This window comes from Oncorhynchus kisutch, linkage group LG11 (genome assembly GCF_002021735.2).
Source record: "Oncorhynchus kisutch isolate 150728-3 linkage group LG11, Okis_V2, whole genome shotgun sequence".
NCBI classification, from domain to species: Eukaryota; Metazoa; Chordata; class Actinopteri; order Salmoniformes; family Salmonidae; genus Oncorhynchus; species Oncorhynchus kisutch.
In genome coordinates this window covers 20,871,418-20,879,009 of record NC_034184.2, presented here as the reverse complement: position 1 = coordinate 20,879,009, position 7,592 = coordinate 20,871,418, and the positions used below count along the sequence as shown (strand labels likewise).

At 40.9% G+C, this 7,592-nt stretch overlaps 1 long non-coding RNA gene across 1 annotated transcript; it reads left to right on the top strand.

Moving 5' to 3' along the window:
• Positions 1-1,918: 1,918 nt before the first annotated feature.
• On the top strand, positions 1,919-7,286 carry LOC116376134 (uncharacterized). The gene is made up of 3 exons (XR_004211518.1): positions 1,919-2,150; positions 3,251-3,799; positions 6,815-7,286. It is a non-coding gene; the product is annotated as an uncharacterized LOC116376134 (long non-coding RNA).
• Positions 7,287-7,592: the final 306 nt, after the last annotated feature.

Here is a 7,592-nt window from a genome sequence, read left to right as displayed (position 1 = left end):
AATGGAAACCAAGCTACTGGGAGACAAATCCACCTTTCAGCAGGACAATAACCTAAAACGCATTGCATATTTTTGATACTGAATGTTACCAGATCTTCAACCAAAATCTAATATTAGATAGAGGGAAACTGAGTGAACAAATAACACAACAATTAGATACTTATTTCATAAACAAAGTTAGGCAACACCCAATGCAGCTGTGTGAAAAAGTAATTGACCCTTACACTCAATAACTGGTTTTGTCATCTGTAGCTGCAATGACTCCAACCAAACACTTCCTGTAGTTGTTGATCAGTCTCTCTCGTCGCTGTGAAGGAATTTTGGCCCTCCCTTCCATGCAGAACTCCTGTAACTCATCAACATTTGTGGGCTTTCAAGCATGAACTGCTCGTTTCAAATCCTGCCATAGCATTTCAATTGGGATTAGGTCTGACTAGCTCATTCCAAAACCCATCTCCCAGGGGCGTTGCTAGGATTTGAGGACATTGGTGAATTAGCCCAGAACCAGAAGGTGAATCCTAGCAGTGGGGGTCTCCCCCCACTCCCCATAAAAATAATTTAAACAGATAAATGCATCAATCATGTGGACTTTTAGATTAACTTTGAGCGATTAAATCTACAAAGAATGTTGTAAAGAAATATATACAAAAATAATCCACTTATGTCACCTCGATTCAAAAGCCAATACAATATAAATACAATACAAGACATTCAGGTAATTTCCACCTTCCCACCTGCCACAACAGACACCACCAGTTTTTAATTACAGTAGCTACTGTGGGTCTCTCTACTCTGGAACACATGCATCTAGTGTATGCCAAACAACCGCCATACCACTCAACAATTTCAAACATAGATTCTGAATGACCTGTTCAATAAGCCAAACTATAAAGAACCCCACAGTTAACCCCTCTCTCTCTCTCACACACACATACACATTTCAGAAAAGGAAAATAATAAAATGCTTACAATTGTTGTCAGACTCACAGGACAAGACAATGGGTCTTGGTGTTGAAATTATAATTGAAAATTATATGATAATCCAATGACTCAGTTAGTTCTCTATCAAAGGAGAGATGTGGCTGACCTCTAATGCCAGAGTACAGTGCATTCCACTGAATACATGCATTTTCTGTACAAAATGTACTGCCCTATTAACAATTTTTTTTAAAATAGTGATGACATTTGTTTTATTTTTTAGGACCCTGAAATTCATCTGTAAGAATTATTTAATGAAGCTTTTGAATCTGGCCTTATAAAAAAACACAAAGTAATGTAAAATCAGGTGATGCCAAATTTAAGTCTGAAATAAGTACACTCGTGCAATCTAGAACCTTTAAGGGTTTTTCAGCTGTCCCCAGAGGAGAAACCTTTTTGGTTCGAGGTAGAACCCTTCTGGGTTCCATGTAGAACCCTCTGTACTAAGTGTACAAAACATTAGGAATACCTTCCTAATATTAAGTTGCACCCCTTTTTGCCCTCAGAATGGCCTCAGATCGTCGGGACATGGACTAAAAGGTGTCGAAAGCGTTCCACAGGGATGCTGGCCCATGTTGACTCTAATGCTTCCCACAGTTGTGTCAAGTTGGCTGGATGTCCATTGGGTGGTAAACCATTCCTGACACATTAACCGGTTGTGCCTGGCACCTACTACCATATCCCATTCAAAGGTACTTAAATATTTTGTCCTGCTATTCACCCTCTGAATGGCACACATACACAATCAATGTCTCAATTGTCTCAAGGATTAAAAATCCTTCTTTGACCTGTCTCCTCCTCTTCATCTACACTGATTGAAGTGGATTGAACAGGTGACATCAATGAGGGATCATAGCTTTCACCTGGATTCACCTGGTCAGTCTGTCATGAAAAGAGCTGTTTTGTACACTCAGTGTATATTGTTTAGTTTCTTTGACATTCAGAGGCCGAGGAGACAAAAATTTGACTTTAATTGGGAAGTAATCTAATTTTGTTACTATCAATTGATTAAGCTATTCACTTTCTGTACAATAGAATATTATTAAACCTGGACAGCTTTTGGGGAAACACTTGTGACCTTCTTTCGTTGTGTTAAGCAACGGAAGAAGAGTAGCCAGCAGTTAACTTACTCTTATCTGCGTCGGTAGACCTACTCTGTCTGGGGTGGAAAGGTAAGCCTAACTTTTGAAAGTACCATGCTCAGATTCCTAATGACCTCTCAGATCTAATTATTTGCGAACAGGGACAGTTTTAATGCAAACAAAACACGCTGATTTGGCATTAGAGAAATATGATAGGCCTATGTGTTCATCTTATCTCTCTGTCCAGTCTTAGCCTGTAATTTTGGTAATACAGTATGTGTGGTATTAAACAGATTCAGCTAATATGTAAAACGACATAGAATTGCATGACATGTTTATAAAAGGCATTTTTCCTCAAACCTGCAAACACAATGGCAGATTCATCCAACAGGCTCGGGAGTTGTAAAACTGTATATCTAACATGCTGACCAGACCGGACACGTCGCGTGCGCGAGTTCGCAAAATAAATGTAGAAATCCTTGTTATTCATTTATTGCACCCACACTGCTCGCGCGCGCCAACGAGCGTCTGCGACACCAAGGGCTAATTCGAACACACCGACTGCTTCATTGCATCACTGCTGCGTAACATTTTGCGCAGCTAGGCAACTATACTGATGCAGGTACCTTTTGCAAATGGTAGCATGCGGTTGGTCACATGGAGGAGAGAATCATTTTCGCAGTATCCTCAAAACCATGTCTTTTTGACACAACTGCTGACAGCTACAGGGACATAAACACAAATAAATGCTGCTTGGAGACAAGTGTCCACGATAGTAGGATTGTCAGATTAGTAGTGAGCTTGTGCTAGATGTCGCTAACCTAGCCAATGAGGTGTGTGTGTGTGTGAAAGAAATAGTCAAATAAATTATGCTAGTTACTACCCCTGATAACTTCACCAAATAATCATGTTTGAAAGAGTGTGTGTACGCTAGATAAATGGTAGATACTACTGTACCCCTGATAATTTGGTCAGATAACTGTGTCTGTGTACAGTAGGTGCCATGTCCATGATAGCTATCCAATAACTATAGTTATGCTAGGTAATGGTTTGGTTTATGTCTATGTAGAAGAATACTGTAGGAGGAAGTGGAGAGGACAGGTATCCGAGAGAAAGATAAGAGGTCTGGGTCAGCAGCCTTGGTGCTTCTGCCACATTCTTTCTTTTCTGGATCCATTTATTGTGCCTAGGGCAACGAGTGGCAATTTTACAGCCAGACCCTCTACTACGTCATCCACAAGTGTTGTCGCCACTGGTGCATCAAGACCCTCAACGTCACCTACAAATGCGACCATCACCTCCACCGGTGGAGTGAGACCCTCTACAACATCATCCACGAGTATGACCACCACTGGTGCAGCCATGGAAGATGATGAAATGGAGGAAGCACCTCTGGATCTAGGACCACCTGAGATTATTATGAACCTCGCGGAAGTGACCACTGAGGACCTTGTTGAACAGGATGTGGCCGTGGAGAGAAACAGAGAAACTAAAAGGAACAACGTCACACTAGGCGTCATCGGAGGTACCAGCCCCCGGATCCACTCAACTCATTTCAGCAGAGGCTCTCCTCCAAGCCGTCGAGAGAGATGCAGCCCAACCTGATGCTCACAGGAAGGAGGATGAAGAGACCCTCTTTGCCATGAGCCTGGTGCCAACACTGAAGAGGCTTCCTCAGCAAAGAAAAGCAGCAGTCAAAGTTAAAATATATCAGCTGCTTTTCGAAGCCGAGTTCAATGGTACGTTTTTTCTTCTCCACATCACAGGTAGAGCACACTTATGACAACTGTGAAGTAAAGTAGGTCATTTTTACAGTATAGTCATGTAGGTTTATTGGTATTTCAGATCTGTCACGCCCTGACCTGAGTGTTCTTTATTTTCTTTATATATTTTGGTTGGGTCAGGGTGTGACATGGGTGACGTATGTATTTTTGTACTGTCTAGGGGTTTTGTAGGTTTATGGGGTTGTTTTCCATCTAGGTGTTTATGTATGTCTATGGTTGCCTAGATTGGGTTTTACATTTTTTTTATTTCACCTTTATTTAACCAGGTAGGCAAGTTGAGAACAAGTTCTCATTTACAATTGCGACCTGGCCAAGATAAAGCAAAGCAGTTTGACACACAACAACACAGAGTTACACATGGAGTAAAACAAACATACAGTCAATAATACAGTATAAACAAGTCTATATATACGATGTGAGCAAATGAGGTGAGATAAGGGAGGTAAAGTGTCGTGGAAATTTCCTCTATTTACCAAATCATGGGAGCAAACCACACACACAAGTCAGAGTTAGTTATACAAGTCCATCTTTAATTATATAAGCTCTATAGCATTTTCTGTGACTCTCAGATAAATTCAGTGTCTCCCAGTGAATTTTCTGAGAGCCCCCTTACAATGCAACTGAGATCCTTTAATAGCAAAGAACACACATAGTCAGACAGCATAGACATAATTCATCGTTCAGCTTTGTCTCCTTTCTCAAACTCCAGAACCATAAACCAATCCTCCAAATCAACAGGCATATATCAAATTGTCATTTAGATACAACCCACTCTGAATACACACTCACGGAGAGAAGAATGAGGCTATAGGTTAAGATAGAAACAACATTCGAGGGAGCATAGAATGATTCCAGACACTGCCACCCTTCCTTTCCCCACAAGAAAAAGGTAGGTAGTAAAAGATATGTTTACACATGATGACACGTTGACCTCTCCCCTCTCAGCGGCCCATGCAACTTAGTCTTGACATAGAACAGATAACTGCAACCTCGCCACAGTATTATACAAAAATACAATTTCTGATGAGAATTAACTTACACACATTAGATGAATATAAAACATCTTCTATATTCTGAATCTTCCATGACAAAAGGCAAAAAAAGGCCATGGTGGCAAAGTAAATACAATATAGCAAGTAAAGCACTGGAATGGTAGATTTGCAAAGTAGAAATAAAAATAATGGGGTGCAAAGGAGCAAAATAAATACAGTAGGGAAAGAGGTAGTTGTTTGGGCTAAATTATAGGTGGGCTATGTACAGGTGCAGTAATCTGTGAGCTGCTCTGACAGTTGGTGCTTAAAGCTAGTGAGGGAGATAAGTGTTTCCAGTTTCAGAGATTTTTGTAGTTCGTTCCAGTCATTGGCAGCAGAGAACTGGAAGGAGAGGCGGCCAAAGAAAGAATTGGTTTTGGGGGTGACTAGAGAGATATACCTGCTGGAGCGTGTGCTACAGGTGGGAGATGCTATGGTGACCAGCGAGCTGAGATAAGGGGGGACTTTACCTAGCAGGGTCTTGTAGATGACATGGAGCCAGTGGGATTGGCGACGAGTATGAAGCGAGGGCCAGCCAACGAGAGCGTACAGGTCGCAATGGTGGGTAGTATATGGGGCTTTGGTGACAAAACGGATTGCACTGTGATAGACTGCATCCAATTTGTTGAGTAGGGTATTGGAGGCTATTTTGTAAATGACATCGCCAAAGTCGAGGATTGATAGGATGGTCAGTTTTACAAGGGTATGTTTGGCAGCATGAGTGAAGGATGCTTTGTTGCGAAATAGGAAGCCAATTCTAGATTTAACTTTGGATTGGAGATGTTTGATATGGGTCTGGAAGGAGAGTTTACAGTCTAACCAGACACCTAAGTATTTGTAGTTGTCCACGTATTCTAAGTCCGAGCCGTCCAGAGTAGTGATGTTGGACAGGCGGGCAGGTGCAGGTAGTGATCGGTTGAAGAGCATGCATTTAGTTTTACTTGTATTTAAGAGCAATTAGAGGCCACGGAAGGAGAGTTGTATGGCATTGAAGCTTGCCTGCAGGGTTGTTAACAGTGTCCAAAGAAGGGCCGGAAGTATACAGAATGGTGTCGTCTGCGTAGAGGTGGATCAGAGACTCACCAGCAGCAAGAGCGACCTCATTGATGTATACAGAGAAGAGAGTCGGTCCAAGAATTGAACCCTGTGGCACCCCCATAGAGACTGCCAGAGGTCCGGACAGCGGACCCTCCGATTTGACACACTGAACTCTATCAGAGAAGTAGTTGGTGAACCAGGCGAGGCAATCATTTGAGAAACCAAGGCTGTCGAGTCTGCCGATGAGGATGTGGTGATTGACAGAGTCGAAAGCCTTGGCCAGATCAATGAATACGGCTGCACAGTAATGTTTCTTATCGATGGCGGTTAAGATATCGTTTAGGACCTTGAGCGTGGCTGAGGTGCACCCATGACCAGCTCTGAAACCAGGTTCTCAATTAGAGGCAGCTGTTTATCGTTGTCTCTGATTGGGAACCATATTTAGGCAGCCATCTTTTTGGGGTATTTCGTGGGTTATTGTCTGTCTAGTTGCCTGTGTCTGCACGTTTGTAGTATAGCTTCACGTTCATTTTGTTGTTTTTGTAGTTTAGTGTCCGGCTTCATTAAAATTTAACATGTGTTCAATTCACGCTGCACCTTGGTCTTCTCACTACGACAAACGTGACACGATCAAAGTATTAATATGAGGCAAATGTATAGCTGTTGTTTCTGAGTTAGAAAATATCCTAAAACAGTTTGCTGTTGAAATATCTGCCTGTCATATTCATCTTTTGATCTGAAATACAAATTCCATGAGTAAACAGCAAGTATTACCAACTTTACCACACTGTTCCTATATTTATGCCACTAACTACACTATAAAAGCAGTATTTAGTTAACGTAAATCTCAGCTTTTATGGTGTCATTATGTTAAGCTTGTATGTGTTCTCTTCCCTTTCAGAAATGGAGTCAATTTAGCTGACCAGCTCACAGGAAGGACAGGAAGAGGAGAGGAGTTGTCTGGTTGTTGTTTTGACCTCCCTCATTGTACCTTTGTTTTCACACACGTCAGGTCTGTTTAAATTCAGTCAATTCATAAAGTAATTTGTTTATAAATTCTTAGGATAGCATTCATTATTAGTGTTAAATAGATTTCTGAATTGAAACTCATACAGTTTTCACAGATGCTCTTCGTCTCTTACGAGATTAAAGGTCAATATATTTATTTAATTCAAAACCACTTGAAAACCAGGGTGATGAAACTTTTTGTGAAGTTATATTCCATCAACTGGTCCGTGACGTCCAGGGGCCATTTGTTTGTTTAGCAGTGTTATGGCTACATATTATTTCTTTTTTTTTTCAGAGACAGAGACACACACACACACCTCTTCGTACCTCAGATCTCCAGTGCCCTGCCCTCTCTCTCTTTATGGCCATGTCTGAAGTAGAGGTCAACCGATTATGATTTTTCAATGCCGATACCGATTATTGGAGGACCAAAAAGGCTGATACCGATTTAATCGGACGATTTAAAAAATTAAAAAATAATAATAATTGTATTTGTAATAATGACAATTACAACAATACTGAATTAACACTTATTTTAACTTAATATAATACATCAATAAAATCTTAGCCTCAAGTAGATAATGAAAGATGTGCAATTTGGTTTAAATAATGCAAAAACAAAGTGTTGGAGAAGAACGTAAAAGTGCAATATGTGCTATGTAAGAAAGCTA